At 46.9% G+C, this 17,355-nt stretch overlaps 1 protein-coding gene across 1 annotated transcript in view; it reads right to left on the bottom strand.

Annotated features, from left to right (window-relative positions):
* Nucleotides 1-17,355, bottom strand: part of ZMAT4 (zinc finger matrin-type 4) — a 350,346-nt gene that overhangs the window by 147,083 nt on the left and 185,908 nt on the right. The window lies entirely within an intron of this gene.

Genomic DNA, 17,355 nt, shown 5'->3' with positions numbered 1-17,355 from the left:
GGACACCTGCACGTTCCCAAGTGGCTCAGTCGTCAACTCTCTTCCTTTTATGTTTCTGTAAAATATCATGGATACCCTGCTCCAGTGTCTCCAAGGAGGTGACTGCACCCCAGGGCCCACTGTTTCCTTCCTAAGAGTAGACGCACTCAGATCCATCCCCCCTTCCAGCCCCCTTCTTGGCACAGCCCCCTGGTCCTGCTCAACTGTAACTCTCCATGTCCCTCCTCCTGGAATGATTAAGCCACAACCACCCTTGGTTTAGGTTCTTTTGGATACTTTGAGCATTGCATCTTCACAAAGAGGCATAAAACTATGGACACCACCTTTAGCAGGGAATGAAAAGAGAGTGAAATCCTTTAGCTGGTCTCTTTCCTTGGTATCCTGCACTTTCCATCTAATTTCAAGCATGTATAATAAGTAAGGCAAGCCCTACTTTGGCAGCCTCTAGAAAGGACCCTGGGAGCCCGATCAAGAAGTCTGGGTTTTAACTTATGAGCAAACGCTCTATTCAATGGAATATAAAGATCCCATCCTTACACAAGAAAAGCATTTCTGGGAGCACAATTTCTAGACTGGATAGAAGAGAATGGACGTAGAGCAAGGGTCAGAGGCAGAGGCACCCAGCCACATGGGAGCTGACAAAGGCTTGATGTCATTCTGAAACAGCAGGGAGGGACAGGTGGCAGGAGCAGTGTTGGGCCTGGTGCAGTCACAGTGAGCAGATCAAACTTATTAATAATTCAGTAGTTTTTAGTGCCGATGAACAGAAGAAGTTTGTTGTGATCAATCAAATCCTGAGAGAATATATAGGAGAAGCAGCAGGTTTGGGGGGAGAGAAAAGATAAGTCCATTGAGATCTGGCTATTCTAGACTGAAATCACCCAAAAGCCCACAATTCTGTGACCACAGGGCTCTATTTTCAATGTACAATCAGCAAATGGCAAGGCAGTGAGCTAAGAAAGAAGCATGTTAAAAGCATCTTCCCTGGGCTCATAGAACTGTATTTTCCAGAATAGAGATTCCTTTGTGTTTAAGATTTACTGCTCTGACCAAAATGAAAGACCTAGGCTTATCATTCATTTACCTCTTAGTATAAATGAACGTGTAAGGTCCTTTCCCAGCCATGGTTTTGGAGGCAGGGTAAAGGGAGAGTTGGAAGGTCAAACACAAGGGCTCTGAGAGAGAATGTGGTACAGAAAGGGGCCCACAGGCAGCCTGTTCCTCACCTTACACCTGTGCCCAGAGCTGGAGTTTTAAGCACACAGAAAATATTTTTGCCATTTTTCACACTGTTTCCTCTGTTACTGGAACAACTGATCATTTAGTCCAGAGGAAGGAACAACTCAAGAAGTAAGGCAACTTGCCCAAGGTCATAGCTAGGCGTGAAAGTGGAGAATATTGCACGCAAACAACACACAAGTGCCGAGTATGTACAGCAAGACGGCTGGGAGGAGAGATACCATAAAGACTCTACAACTCCTGGTGTTAAAGAAATTTCAGGCCACAGTTCCACCGAGGGTTCGTGCATTCCCCACCACAATAGACAGAATGGATAACGAGAGTCCAAACAAACTCATTTGTCATGTTACAAACTCATGTAACATCATGACTGTTCACTTTAGGGGCTGCAAATACCCCCCAGTGGCCTTCTAGGATTACATACAGCTGAAATGTGAAGAGGAAATTTATTAGGAAAAGGTCAACCATCACTCAATGGACCAATGAAACAAGATTTTTTTTCTTTTACAATATCAAAAATTATAAATGATCAACATTATGTCTTCCAATACGTATTCAGTAGTTATGGACAAAGCTGTTACGACTGCTTAAATTACATGGAGGATAATATTTGCCGAGCTCTTGAGCATCTGAAGTCATAAAAATTCCTTTAAAGGTCAGCTGTAAAACCAAGTTAATAACTTCGCAGGAAAATGCCTTTTTCCATCAGGAAGTCACAATAAAAATAATCTCCATTTGCACACGATTTTTCTTTTAACTAAACTTGGCACAAAGACAAAGCTAATAGACAAATTATACATGATTACAAGACTATTTTGCCGTCTGGTATCACAGATCAAAAGGAATAGTTCCTGTTTCAAGCAGGTAATGGCCCAGTCCTGTGTTCTCACAGATGCTTCCAAAGAGAGCTTCTGGGGGGCTTTGAGAATGACACGCTTAAACAGCCACATTTTTAATATCTATTAAAGTCACCATGCCGTGACCAAACACCACCCCTCATGAGCAGAAGGGAGGGGACTGCAGGGCTACAACCAGCTGTGCCGTGCTGGTGGCTGAGGCCGTGTGCTGCCATCCAGAGCTTCGGAATATCTTAACTCTCTTCTGGCTAGACTTAAATGTTGGGGCTGGACAGCAGCCAAGTAAAGACAAGACGAGCATGTCCCTTCAAGCAAAGCTGCAACGTGCAAATGCCAGCACCATATTTTACACTCTTTGTATGCACTCAGGTTCTTTAAAACAAGAATGGTATTGAGCGCTGTAATATTTTCTCTTGGGCTTTCCAGCTCCTTGGCAATTATTTAGGGCTTCTACAAAACACACATCCCTGAGCAGCCGGCAGTCCTGGAGGACAGACCCTTGCGTTTTCCCACTAGCTCATTCCAGTCAGCCTTAGGTTGATTTTTACCTACCCACACCCCTGCTCCGGCAAATATAGTATCAGAAAAAGGTTCAACATCACCCTACCCATTAGACAGAGGAGACAGGGGTTGAGCACCTGCTCCACCAGGCCCAGGCTCCCAGACTTATGCTCATGTGATTTATTACATCTAAGCTTCAAATTTTCATATGGGGAAACTAAGCTTAACAAAATGAAGGAGCTTGACCACGGCCACCCACTAGCAGGGTCTGGAGTCCAGATTCACCCCAGGACAGTTTTCAAGGCCACCCCATAAAGCAGATGGCACCACAGCGTCTGAGCCCTGGACTTTCTACAGACCTGCAGGGCCAGAGACTCTCTGGGCAGAAGAACCCACTGAGGAAGACCATGTGAGCACTGCCCCGGCCCGCTGCACACCGTGGGCAGGAGAATTCCTTTAGTGCAGTGGTTCTCAACCTTCCTAATGCCGCAACCCTTTAATACAGTCCAAAGGGGTTGCGACCCACAGGTTGAGAACTGCAGCTTAGTCCCTCATGTGCAAAATGTTCTGCAGGACCCTGGAACTACGAATGTCATTCAGATGTAAAGTGGCTGAGCCAGGAGTGAAAGCGTCTTCTTAAAAATAAAGACCTGCGATGCCCCAAAGGGAGGGGCAAGGTCAAAGGCGCCACAATCAGGTGACCTCGGTTTTGCTTCTATCCCTGCTGCCTTTGGTTTCTGACCCTCTGTTTGTCATTTGTGAAGTGAGCACAGCCCAGCTCACACGATGAAATGTTCTGATAATTACATAAGGTAACACTCGCAGAGTTCCGAGGGGGATCCACCGGACGGGTAGGTACAGAGGGAAGGAGTTGCCAGATCCGAGTCCCCAGCGACCTGTTGCTGCAAATTAGCAGAACTCAATGCACTACCCTTATTTTTTCAATGTACTTTCTGCAAGGTTTTCTGCTATTCATCAGGAGACATTCATCATTGTCTCAGCGTTACCTGCCCCACATACAGGCCACCAGAAGTTATAAATGTATCTTGTACCCTAATGTCACGACCCTTGGCTGATGTGAAGGAACACACGACCCCAACAACGCTGAGCAGTCACAGCCAGAGTCTGGTGGAGGACACAGACTTCTTTGTTCTGCAAGAATAATATTCTAAGCGTGAGGAATGCCCAGAGGTCACCAAAGAGAAACAGGATGGGCACAAGGGTTACCTAATGGGAAGACGGCAACCATGATTTATGAGGCAGGCTTTTGGGAGTAAAGACTCACTGCCATGTAGAAGAGAGGGCAGTGGAGACACAGAAGCCCCAGGTCAGGCAAGAGGTGAAAACAGATGAACACAGACAGCTGCAGAGGTAGGAGGAGAGAAATCTGATTAAAAGTGAATGATACAAACTTTTATAAGAGTTGAGATTAAGGAGAAAAATAAACTTATATTTTTTGCAGGATTCCAGCATGTTAATCAAATAAATATATCTATTATGGGGGGGGGATGGAGACAGGGAAGTATGCTGCAGAGGCAGACGGCTGAGACAGGGACCCAGAGCGGAAAGGAAGGAGGATGCCAAGGGCCCCCAGAGAGCAGTCAACACGAACAACTAACTCTGCAGAAATGAGGAGAGTGACTGTCACGTAACAAACAGCTGTCCATCAGTCTGCTGTCACCAGGATTCTGTTATTCAAACACTATACACAAAAATAGACTTGATTCCTTGTTAAGGGCCCATTCAGCAGACACAGAGAAGCACCTGGTCCAGAATGGGACTCAGGCTCTCCCACAACTTAGGGCCACGCACTGGGTTGGCCAATCTTCTCACCCCAGGCGGGGCCCAGGGTTTCTGGTGCCTGAGTACCGTGACCTTCCTTTCCTCTCACGGCTGAGGCGGGGTTTGTATCTGGGAAGCATGGGGACTTCTGCTAGCTGCAGACGAGCCCAGCACCCCTGGCCTTGATTCGCAGTGAAAGAGTCGAGCTGCTGGGGCAGTGCCACTGCTCCGTTAGGCTTTCTACACAAATGGCAAGTTTTTTATCAAAATTACTTTCCGAAATTATAATTATTTTAAAGAAAAAACCACAGGGCACTATCTTGCTGTGAAAATATGAACAATCCCACGTGTGGAACCCTCTGTGCAGAGAGTGAGGGGTGCCAAGTTGGGCAGGGAAGAGCTGCCCTCAGGACGTCCAGCACAGCGCTGTCCTGTGGCCTCTGCCTCTGGAACTGAAGAGGACAGAGGGGGCCTCTGGGAGGCACAGGGACTGAAGTCCCAAGACCACATCTGGGGCAGGTGTTTACATGAACCCCTTTCTCCCAGGAGAAGCAGGGACCAACCACTGCCCCTAGGCCGCTCCCTGCTGGTCTGCCGTGGGGTCCTCCCTCACCCTGCCTTGGTGACTGCCTGAACTCCGCCCTCTCTCCTAGCCTTGGGTATCAGCAGGTGCTCCTCTAGCCGTGCCCCTGTGGTGAGGAGACAAGGGTTTCCTGTACACTCTTTTGCTTCTCTGAGCCGCGGCCTTAAAGATCAGAGCTCCTGAAGCAGCCTCACAGTCACGCAAGTTCCCAGCACAGACGACCATGCTCACCATGCAATCCATCAGTGTTCACCAACTTAGGCACCCCCAAACCTATTTATTTCTTGGGTTTCACATTGTTTCAGGGAACTATTGTTAGTCTGACGTGTGACAGCTGCCTGGGCTCCTCTCCTCTCTGCTTTTCCTTGTAAACCAGCCACGCCAGCTCTGTTTTGGTTCCTCGAGCACATCACGCTTTCTCATGCTGCACGAAACTCTCCTTCCCTCCTCACCTGTGACTAGGTAACCCTGAGTCACCTTCCAGACGCAGTCCCAGCATCAGTTACTAGGAAAAGCCCTCCCTGATCCAAAAGACCTTGTGGATGTCCTTGTTCAGGCTTCTTTGCTACCCTCCTTCATCCACATATGTGTATGTGTTTTAAAATTAACATCTAGCACTCCCAAAAAGATCTACAAAGAACTCTATCCATTTCATTCACCATTACATTCTGAGCAATCAATGCAGTGCCAGACTCTTGGAAGGCGATCAGTATTTTGCGAATGAAAGAATGAATGATTGAAGAGTACACAGTCATACGGACCTCAGGTTCTAAAGGCAAACACTCCTGAGTTCAAATCTTTACTGTATCACGTACAGAGTGCGCAGCTTTGGGTAAGACATAAGTACCAGTCATTACACAGCTTTCAACAGAGGCAACAAAGAGTCCTACTTGTAAGTTCAAACGAAATATCCACCAAGCACAGTAGAATCCCCATAGCTGACCATCTCCCTGCACTGACCAGACACGCAGCACAGCACAGCAGGCCTAGCTCTTCATGTTGACCTCCATATTCACCAGTCTGCTCTGGTCCTCCGGGTGGGCAACTTACAGAGATTCTACTATATTTAGCATAGGCTCTGACATGTAAGGAAGGAGTAACAGGGGCCTGCAAATGTCAGAATCTGTGTGACGATATGTCAACAAAATAACAGCATTCCCAAGCATGGGGACACAGAGCTGGGGACACGACACTGTCTGGTGACTCAGGACCCCTGGCACTATCCCCACTGGGGAAGACACATTTCCACAGCGGCCTTCTCAGGGAATCTTTCTTGCCTCTCCTCAGTTTCAAATTCTAGGTAAAAATAACTATGATATATATTCTAGTATGAACGAGTTTCAGAATCAGAGTGGGCTTAGAAAATCATTCATGGCTGAAGCAGCATACCGCACATCTGCACCAAGAGTGCTACTACTTTTTTCATGTAAATTATTATTTGTGTATTTGCGCCTGTATAACAAAAGATCTTTATTCCACCTTTAGGTATAGTTTGCATAGCTGATTCATACTGACAGGAAAGAATCTGTGTTGTCCTAGAGAAGCCAGGAGTTAATCTCCACTAGTTCACTGCAGAGTAAAACACCACTGGCATCAATCACCTTTGAAGAATTGGTGGGAGAGAGGAATTTTCCTCTCATCGCCACCACAGAGGGTCTTCCTCCGAGATAAGGGAGATAAGCCCTCCTGCCCATATTTCAGGACTTGGGCTGTTCCCTTGATCTCTGCCCCAGCCAAATACAAACCTCCACAATGGGTATTTGCTTTGGCTGTTGACTGGGCAGGAGGCAGCCTAGTTAATCTTTCTTGCCAGGCCTTGCACACAGCTTCCTCTGTGACCATTATTCATTCAGAGTGTCCGACAGACCCAGCAGGGAAAGTTTGCAAGCAGTATCCCCAACAGGCCAGGCTTCTAGGAAGAGCAGGAAACTTGCTCGGATAGGAAATTTAGCAGCTGGTTTAAAGGTAAACTCGCTGACTTTCCTCTGTTCCACCTGGCTCAGCTTATTTGCTTTCTCCTTTTTCTGGGGGTGTTTTCTCTTGCCAAGAAGGGGTCTTCAGTCCCCATTCTGCCTGCATAAACTTATTCCTATGCCCATGGCATCTAGAGGTCTTCTGAAAAATAAATTTCTGTGTGTCTTTAAAAAAAGAAGAAGAAGAAGAAAGGCCTGAGGCCTGTGCTCTGTTCTGCTACCAGGCATGTGGAGAAGGAACTCCAGGAGCTGGCAGGCGGTGAGCAGCTCCGGGCAGCCATAAATGGAGAAAATAGAGGAATATTTACCAAAATTACAAAGGTAAACATGACTTGATCCAAGAATCTGACCTCTAGGAAATTTCCTCACATATATGCTCTGATCCCTGGAAAGTGGGTCTATCCACATTTATTCATCATAGTATTATTTGTAACGGCAAGTGTTGAGGAAAACCCCAGAGTCCATCAATAGAGAACTATATAAATGGTGGGCCGTCCGTACAGTGGAACACTATGTGGCTGTCTCTGTGTCACATATACGTGTGTGAGAGCTCATTATTCTTGGTAGTTGTGTCCTATATAGTTGCTGTGAAAGCTGAATTAGCAAAATACTGAACCACTGGCTGCTCATGGGGAAACACACTGTTAGTTCAGTTTCCCGTGAGCCTCTGATCACATGTTCGTCAACTGATCAATTAGTAACCTTGTCTTCTATGTTTCTGCTTAATACAGACTGTCGAATCATTAACACTGAATCACAGCCGGCACATTACCACTCACGTCCGAATGAACCTTCCTAAACTTGCGTATGTTTTCTCAGAGGCATGCCCTGCCTCCCTGCACTGGTGAACGCTGGATGGCACTTCAGCCCTGTGCTCGGGGCTGTCCACAACAGCAAAAGCACCGGCAAAAAGCACAAGAAGGTGGAAACCGTGGCACTGAGTAGACTCAAATGGACGCTAGTTTACGTACGAGAGCCAGAGGAAGACAGAGCGTCCCCTTGCTGCCCTCGGCGGGGAGTATGTACATCGCCCAGTCACATTTTTCTGCACTCTGCACGTGCTGGTGAATGACTGAAAAACTCTGTGGCTATTAATTTGGAGTTACAAATAAATTCAGTGAGTAGGTGAATTTGCAAATATAGAATCCACCAATAATGAGGATGCAGCGTGCACACAGGCAGGTGTTCTCCATGTCATACGGAACTCCTCTGAGACACACGCCGGGGTGAGAAAGTGGGGGGCAGAGCAGATCACAGGCTGGGCCGTCATTTATGTAACATGCAAAAATACATACATCTGCTTACATGTGCACAAAAGATCTTCGGGAGGGTAATTCATCACCTCTAAACAACTGAGAGGCAGAAATGGGAAAGAAGCTTTCCACCAGGTTTCCTTTCTGTGCTTATCAGGAAACCTTTCCCTCCAGAATGGGGCAGCACCCCATGCCAGTAGTAAGGGGAAGCCCGCTGTCCCAGGAAACGACAATCTATAACATTTTTTTCATTAAATGTATATTATCAGCACACGCTCAAAAAATAAACAGAACAGCATTCACTGTGCTGATACGTGAAGGCACTCTGGTGTGGTCATCATCGGGTTTTAGTTAGTTACGGTGGCCCATCCATTCCGTCCTTGAATGTAGATTTTCTATAAATGATGATGCCTTCCTTAAAAGTTCTGTCTGTAGGCACCTTTTCCATTTGTATGAGCAGAAAAAAAAAATTTACTTTTTTTTTTTTAATTACTAAATAGAAGAAAGGCTGAATACCTGGTGGCCTCAGGAAGGAAGCAAAGAAAAATGAGGTTTGGGAATAAATAGGATTTAGACTCTTTCGAGTTGGGTGGCAAGAGTGTTTCCTAACAATATATGACAAAGGAGAGAAACACAGACCAGCTAATGCTACAGAGAGAGCTGCCTACATTGATCAAAGACTGAACACTGGCGCTGGCCCCATATACCACAGGTGGCAGGTTCAAACCTGACCCCAGCCAAAAAAAAAAAAATAATAATAACAGTATAAAAGATACTGAACAGCTAAGGGAATTAAAACAAAGAAGGAGGCTTGGCACCTGCAGCTCAGTGGTTAGGGTGCCAGCCACATACACCAGAGCTGGCGGGTTCAAACCCAGCCTGGTCCTGCCAAACAATAATGACAACTACAACCAAAAAATAGCCAGGTGTTATAATGACAGGCGTCTGTAGTCCCAACTGCCTGGGAGACTGAGGCAAGAGAATCACTTAAGCCTGCAGTTCTCAACCTGTGGGTCGTGACCTCTTTGTAACAATGAAAATATATCCTGCATATCAGATATTTACATTATGATTCATAACAGTAGCAAAATTACAGTTATGAAGTAGCAACGAAAATAATTTTATGGTTGGGGGTCACCACAACATGAGGAACTGTATTAAAGGGTCATAGCATTAGGAGGCATTAGGAAGGTTGAGAACCACTGGCTTAAGCCCAAGAGTCCGAGGTTGCTGTGAGCTGTGATGTCACAGCATTCTACTGAAGGTGACATCGTGAGACTCTGTCTCAAAAAATAAAAATAAAAATAAAAATAATAAAGAAGGATAGCAGTAATGCCTTCTAATAACCTACTGGAGAATCAAAGTGTGTTGAACCCCACTGCAATCATGATAATTACATTACATCAGCCCTTTGAAGGGCCTTTGGGAGGTAATCAGGTCTGAGGGTGGAGCCCCCATGAATGGGATCAGCGTCCTTGGTAATCAGGTCTGAGGGTAGAACCCCCATGGATGGGATTAGCACCCTTGTAAGAAGAGACCTGAGAGAAAAACAGTCTCTCTCTCCGCCATGTGAAAATACAAACAGGTACTCATTAGCAAACCAGGGCGAAAACCCTCACCAGGAAACAAATCAACACCTTGATCTTGGACTCCCCCAAACCAAAAGAAATAAATTTCTGTTGTCTAAGCCACCTAGGCAATGAATAGTTTCCTTGTTATGATGTCCCAGCCATGTGACTATATGAACCTTATCTAAGCCTTGTGCTTCTAGAAACAGGGACAGCAAAGGTCCCCCCGCCACCCCCAATTGTTCTGTGTGCCAGGAAAGGGCTTACTGCAAAGGCCAAGCCCCCCGTAAGGCTTAGTGAGGATCTGTGGTCAAAAGACCCTTCTAGGAAAATATTGAATTAAAGTCAGTTTGAAGGGGCCTCTGCAAGTCTCCGTCTGCCTAAGGCAGTGGTTCTCAACCTTCCTAATGCCGCGAGCCTTTAATACCGTTCCTGTGGGCCTAGGGCTTTCTACAGGCCTCCTCATTCTCCCTCTGAGGCCCTGTGCAGCAGTGACCTGCTAGAACATGCAAACCCCACCCAGTCTTCTAGAACCTTCTAGAGTATCTGCCTTAGGAAAGCCATTGTTATCTACTCCAGCCCATGAAAATTCATTTCTCTGATCACCCATCTCATTAGAGCCAGGACCACACAAATCAGTGCTGGACTGTTTTTAATTGCTTCATCTACGTCTTTTCTAATAAACTTGCCACCCAAACTCTTCCTGCCGTACCCTTCTCCTGCGTCCTTCACAGCATGTGGTCCTTTACTCTGTGCAGACAGTAGAAGCTCCACAGAAACTGCTTAATTAACTGATGGATTAGCAGAGGGCCCAGAGATGAGGAGGTAAGAACAGAGTTCCTGGCGGGACTCCTCACAGACACTTTGTTCATCACACACCTTCACAAATGGGAGATGTGCTTCAGGCCCTTCACAAGGCAGAGAGAGGCAGAGCACCTGTCACAGTGCAGGAGAATAACCATGGCACTTAGGTTTAGAAAGTCTAAAATGAAGCTGTAAACTCATTTATAGCAGAGCCAGGGACAGAGTCTTGATTTTTCAGTCTTCTGTTTATCTGGGCAAAAGGTCAGTCTCTTACTGTGTTTCACTCAAATCAGGACCCCAAATCCCTTGAGAACCATCACCTCGCTGCAGGCTGTCCCCTTACTCTCTGACTTCCTTGCTGCCCAGGCCAAGGGGGCTGCTGCAGAGACCCTCTTGGGAGAGGAGCAGAAGGGACCTGCCCACTGCCCAGGCAGAGGGTGGTTTGGACCCATCATCTTAGGATGTGGACATAGCCTTCTCCCCACTGTGCAGGCCTGTCTGTCCTCAGCCATGTGTACATTCCATGTGGTGCCCTGTCCTTTGGGAAATGCTCGTCCCCGTCCCCCACTTAAGGCGTGGGCCTGCTCCAGCAAGTCCACATGCCTCCTCGCCCAGGAAAGGGGTGGATGGACACACATGGGCACACCTCACAGACAGCCCTTGGTGATGAAAGTGGCGGCGAAATGGGGGAGGGGAGAGGTTGGCAATTGGAAAACTGGACTCTAAGTAGCAACCGGGCTTGTCTGGAAAGTGGAACTATGACACGAGAGCAGTGACAGTGTCGATGGATGTGGTAACTCTTTTGGCACCATGTGAGGCCAAACCAGCCTGTCCAGCTGGGTTGGAGGAGTAATGGGGAGGCATTGAGAAGCCACAGTTCAGCCATCTGGAATAGTTCCCTCCGCACCAGCCATCAAAAATTAGAAATGACCACAGATTTTATATTAAAAAAACAAAAACAGAAGAGAGGGAGGATTTCAGCCTTCCAGATACACCCCACAGCAGAGCCATGCCACATTCTGGGTTCTTTTTTCAATCAGCTGGCTCCCCTCCCTCGTGGCTCATAAACAGTGCAGAGCCCAGGGGGCCATGACCACGTATCATGGGGGCCCAAGTAGACTGTGTGTGACCCCAAAGACATGCAGAATTGCATTGGGAGGGACAAGAAATATTGGTGCCTATACTGACAATCCGTCAGTCACAAAGAAGTATTCACAGACTACTACTGGCTGGGCATTGAGCCACACAGCATGAATCACCCACATGTTCCTTCATTTTTTTTTAAGAAAAAAAAAGATGATTAGCAGAGCATCTTGGCAGGCTCCTATAGTCCCAGCTACTCAGGAGAATGAGGCAGGAGGATCCCTTGAGGCCAGGAGTTTGAGGTTGTCTTGAGCTATGATGTCACAGCACTCTAGCCTGGGCACCAGAGTAAGACTCTGTCTCAAAGAAAATAAAGAAGTCCTCACTTATAACTCTAAACCTAGGTGCCATGCACAGCTAGAAGCCAAAACACATGCTTGTGATGGTAACACACTATCTTTCTTCAGGAACAAACCATGAATTCAGGAGCACCACTTGGGAAAGCAGGACTTTTTGACAAAGTAAATGTCAACGTCACTCATAATGTCCCACTGTCCCTACCTTAGCTTCTGTCTCTGCCCCCACACTGAGTGGATAATGTCCCTCTCCAAAGTCATGTCTACCTAGGACAGGCAATGTTAACTGGAAACAAGGTCATGTACTTGGGATGATTTAAAAAGATGTCCTACTGAATCACAGTGGGCCAATGGCTAGAGCTCTAACAAGAAGAGAAGGGAAGACACAGAGACAGCCAGGGAAGAAGGGCTTGGGGACAGGCAGAGATCAGAGCAGTGCAGCTGCAGCCACTGGGCACCACATCGCCAGCCACCACCAGCAACCAGGAGACACGCAATAGACGTTTCCCAGAGAGTCCACCCAGACTGGCACTTCCAGAACTAAGAAAGAACAAATGCCCTTAGTTGAAGCTACCTGGTCTGTGGCAGATTTTTACAGCAGCCCGCAGCCCTAAGAAACAGACCCCCATGCTGTGAGCACTTCATACCCCAGATATGCCTTTGACTTCGTTTCCCTAAAGACACTTCGGATGCTGACACCACATTCAGAGGAGCCCTTCCCACCCTCTTCATCTGGCTCGCCCATATCCACAATTCAAGAAGCAGCTTGGTGCCATGTTCTCCAGGAAATCCTGTCCTGCCTGGTCCTACCAGGAGTGGTTGGGGACCCCTCCCTGGCACCCAGGCTAACCACACTTACCACACAGTATTCAGATGCGTGGTTTACACGGCTGGCTCCCCACCAGATGCTCATCTCTCTTGGGGAGTGTCCCCTAACACTGAGCAGAGACTACCAGCTGTCTCAGGAAGGGCAATGCTGCAGCCAGGCTACAGTACACAGGTCACAGTGTCAGAGAGAATTCGCTCTTGTTTTGTTTTCCATTTCCCCAGCCACATCTCTGCTACATACCAGTTCTGCAACCAGAGGCAAGTCCCTTAACCTATTTCAGCTGGCTTCTCTGTGAGGTAGGGACAGTGACAGTGCCCACCTTGTATGCGGTTGTGAGGAGTGAACATGCCCAGGCAGGTAAAGCATTTAGAAGACACAGGGGAGGCGCCTGATAAACCCCAGCTGCTGTTGGTCATCACCCGGACATCTGTAATGCTGGCCCTGGAAGCTGCAAGACGCCCTCTTAAGATCTGCGGGAAGGGCCGAGGAACAACATCTAGGGAAGTGGGTTTAATCACAGTCCTGAACAATTTGGGCAAGTTGTGGTACTTCTTGGGGCCTTTACTTAGACTGATTCCTCCAACCTGAAACCCAGGATGTCTAGGGACCCCCAAAAGTGATAGTCAGCTTCCCAAGCTGTACAGAGTATTTCCAACCTCAGGAAAGTGTATCAACATTAACAGCTGTAAGCCTGGTCACACTAACCAAACATCAAGCTTCCCACATTTACACACCATTACATTAACTCCACGTAAAACACTGCTCACTCAATACTGACTGGTGAGTTTGGCTGGCAATTACATCTTTCTAAAATCAAAGAATTGAAAAGAAAAAAGGTTAAAACTAAATCACCCTTTTACTTAAGAGCACCATTTCCCAAATGAATGCTGTAGTTTCCTTTTTCCCAAAGCATGACATCTACAGGTGAGGAGATACTGACAACCTAAGGGCCACCTGTGGGGACCTGGGGCTCTGGGTGGACCAGATGAACTCTGAAGTCCTTTCTGGCTCCAGTGCTCCAGGGATTACTAGAAATTTCTCTAAGGCAATCATCTATAGCAATTTATTGCACATTTAATTTTACTCTGCAGCCTCAAGGGGAAAATGTCTTACTTTGAAATTTCAGAAGAAAAAAACAAACAAACAAAAAAAACAACAGAAGATCCAAATGAGAACTCTAAAAAGTGTGTGAAGAGGAAATTTCTAAAGCTGAAAATGCCAACATAGAAGATAGTAATGAATTTGAGTTTAAAAAAAATGACAGTAACAACTAAAAGGTCAGATTACCTTGAAACAGACACAGCAAGGACAGACCGTGAGAATGAGAAAAGGCGCTTCTTCATTTGTAATTAAATTTGGGGTTATCCTGAACGGAGCAGGGGCAAGGTTCGAGCGTGGTCAGGGTGTGGAAGAGCTGAGACTCTTTCTCTGTTTTCAGAAGCCATTGGCTTTGCTGTATTCACGGCACATGTGAATGCTCTTCTCTGCCTGGTGATGCTGGAGGTAAGGAGGGTGGGACCAGCACAGAGGCGGGTAGAGGAAAGTGTTACATCCTTCTGAGAACAGGGTGCTGGTGGATGGAAGATCAGTAATACCGTGTGCAGAAAGTGCCCCCAAAACAAAGTACTAAACAAATGCCGTAAGGCCCCTCAGCCAGGCTTCATGATCAACCTGTTCATAGATGTTATTATTTTATTTTCATTTTACAACCTTCTGGAAATAAATGAAGACCACCCAAATGAGAACAAGCAGAGACTGTCTGTTCAGAGCTGATTATAACAAGGGAGTCAGCCACCATCACCCCTGTGTGGAGCAAACTCAAAGGCAGATGTGGGAGTGGGGAAGCTTTAGTGGGAAATGGGCAGAGACGCAGGTGTGCCCTGACTGAAGCCACTGGCACAGGAGGCTGCAGACCCTCTAACTAGAAGTGGGGTGTCCTGTGAGGTCAGTTAGATGTGCCCATGGTGTGCTCTGTTGGAAGCAGAGAGAAAAATCAGGTGGTGTTTGGGGTCTATTGTTAAGGGATTACTATTTGGCTTCTTGGATTGTTAGGACAGAGAGTGGAAGTGCTAGAAGTCTGACGTACATCAGGCCGGCTTTCCGGGCAGGTCACTATTGATAACATCTTGGGCTCCTGAACTGGTTCTGCAGGTCATGGTTAGAGTTCTAGGTGTATACATGCTATGAACACCATCCACTGGCATATTCAGTCTCTCAATCCTTGGGTGTGAGTCTGAATGAAAGGAAGTCAGGGCACGTAATTACCAAGACACACTCTGAAAGTCTGAGAGCGGCTTCCACATTGGACCCAATATACCCAAATGCATGGTGGGGATGACATGTTTGCCCATAAGATACACACACGGGGTAATATAAATATCATTTCTTCTTCCAAAAAGTAAGAAATTGCTTTTTCTGTTTACTAGTTTGCTTTTATGATTATAAACTATAGAAAAATGATTTAATAATAAATCATTGGTAGATTAAAGTTTCCAAAACCCAGGATACAGTAGAGGGAAGTTTGCAAGGGTTCCGCTATAGAGAATACTTGCAAATGCTTCTTGCTCTAAAATCCAAACAACTTCTCCTCAATAAACTGTCCCCAAGGATATGGGCAGGACCAGAGCGTGAGTAGAGTGATCTGGCCAGAGTGGCAAAGATCACACCAGCTTGAGACTCAGTCTCTCTTTCTGCCTGCCACTCTGAGCCCTCCCTAGGGGCTGTGATGTAAGTGCCAGGTTCATGGTCAGAGCCAGAGAGGACAGAAAATAATCTACGTTCCAAGAGCTAACTGCCACGTGGCCATGAACCCCACTGTTTCTGACTGTCGGGAAAAGGCATTAAATAGCTTTTGAATGAGGGATCCAGGCACCAGTGCTGGATAATAATTCCAAGGAATAACAAACTAATTCTGTACCTGATATTAAGCGTGCAGCCAAGGGATTCTGGGATCACATACAAACTGGCTTAGCCCAACTCTCCTGGGGCTTACTGGGTTTCTGACAGGAATGCACCTGGCTTAGCCCAACTCTCCTGGGGCTTAATGGGACTTTTGTCAGGAATGCACCTAAGAAGCCAGTCTCTTCCTTCCTCACTCCTACAGCTGCCATCTGGGAAAGTCTCAAGCCCCCGAAGCCGACTCACATGCCAACTCCTCAGTAACACCCGCTCTACATTCCCAAGGTTCTTGGGCGGAATCGTAATAAACACTTACAGTGGGATATAATGGCTATTTGGGGGCAATGTTAACCTCTCTCACTACGCTATGAATTTCTCTAAGGCAAGCCTACACTGCGTCTATCTGTTCCTCAGGGCCCGCATGCAGTGCCCAGCACAGAACAGTGTACCTTACACTGACCATTTCAATAGTTACAGAAGCCCACGGAGGAGGGAGTGATTATTACAACCTGATCAGGAACACTGAGGCTGCAAGAGGCCAGTGATTTGCCTGAGAGCCTAACGGGAGGGCTGAAAGAGCTGCACTCAGGCTGCCCCAGCTCTTAGGAGCTTGCAAAGTTTTCATGACATCTTTTGCCTCCAAAGAGCTATAAATGCTGCTTCACTAAGGCTGGAAAGACAGCGCCACAGTGATCCAGATTAGTCTCTATGTGAGCAGCTCATTTTGTGATGCTAAGAGGCGTGCTTGGAATTCCTTAAAAACACCAAAGCTCTGGTGTTTACAGCCTTTGGTCACAGGCAGTTCTTTTTTTTCCTTATTTTCATTTTTTTGCCTGTGAAAAATATATAAGCACAGGTTTTGTAACGTTTCTTAGTGAACCGTATATTAATTTTTAATAAAAAAAAAAAAGGAGACCGCCAGCTACAAGATAACAGAAGGAAAACAAGATCACAGGCTGAGAGTGTGGGCTGTCCACTCTGTCCCTGCAGCTCCCCCGAGTATAACCCCTGCAGCTGGTGGATATGAACAGATCCCAGGCTGAGAGCATGGAGTGTCCACTCTGTCCCTCAGCCCTCCCCGGTCTAACCCCTGCAGCTGGTGGATATGAACAGATCCCAGGCTGAGAGCGTGGGGTGTCCACTCTGTCCCTCAGCCCTCCCCAAACTCAAAGGGCCGGAATTTCTAGGTCTAACCCCTACAGCTGGTGAATATGAACATTCCTCTTGTCAGGAATAGAAACCCTGCTGGGAGGAAGGGATATTTATTATACTGTCAGTCTCTGCGTTGGCCTGGCTGATAACCCCTTCTCTCTGACTTTGCATCCTCAAAGCAACTTCACAATTGTCATTTGTCTTCCCGAGTAAGTGCTCCCTCAGGGAGAGGGGGAGCTGGTGAAGAAGCCTGAGTATTTTTATTTGCAAGATATGCACAATCTTCATTATTAATTAACAAGTAGGCAATCTGTTTTACACACCAGAGGAAAAATAAAATACATAAAAAGCAAAGTATCTAACACATGTGGCTGGTTTGCCCCGTAAGTCCTCTCCTGCGCACCCTGTCATCTGATGGTCCCCGTCACCCTCCACCCTGCCTGCCTTGCCCGTCCCAGCCCCTCTGTGCATTCTCTC

Source organism: Otolemur garnettii, unplaced genomic scaffold (assembly GCF_000181295.1).
Source record: "Otolemur garnettii isolate 467f Iridium unplaced genomic scaffold, OtoGar3 scaffold00197, whole genome shotgun sequence".
Classification (NCBI taxonomy): Eukaryota; Metazoa; Chordata; class Mammalia; order Primates; family Galagidae; genus Otolemur; species Otolemur garnettii.
This window is presented reverse-complemented; position numbering and strand designations above follow the sequence as displayed.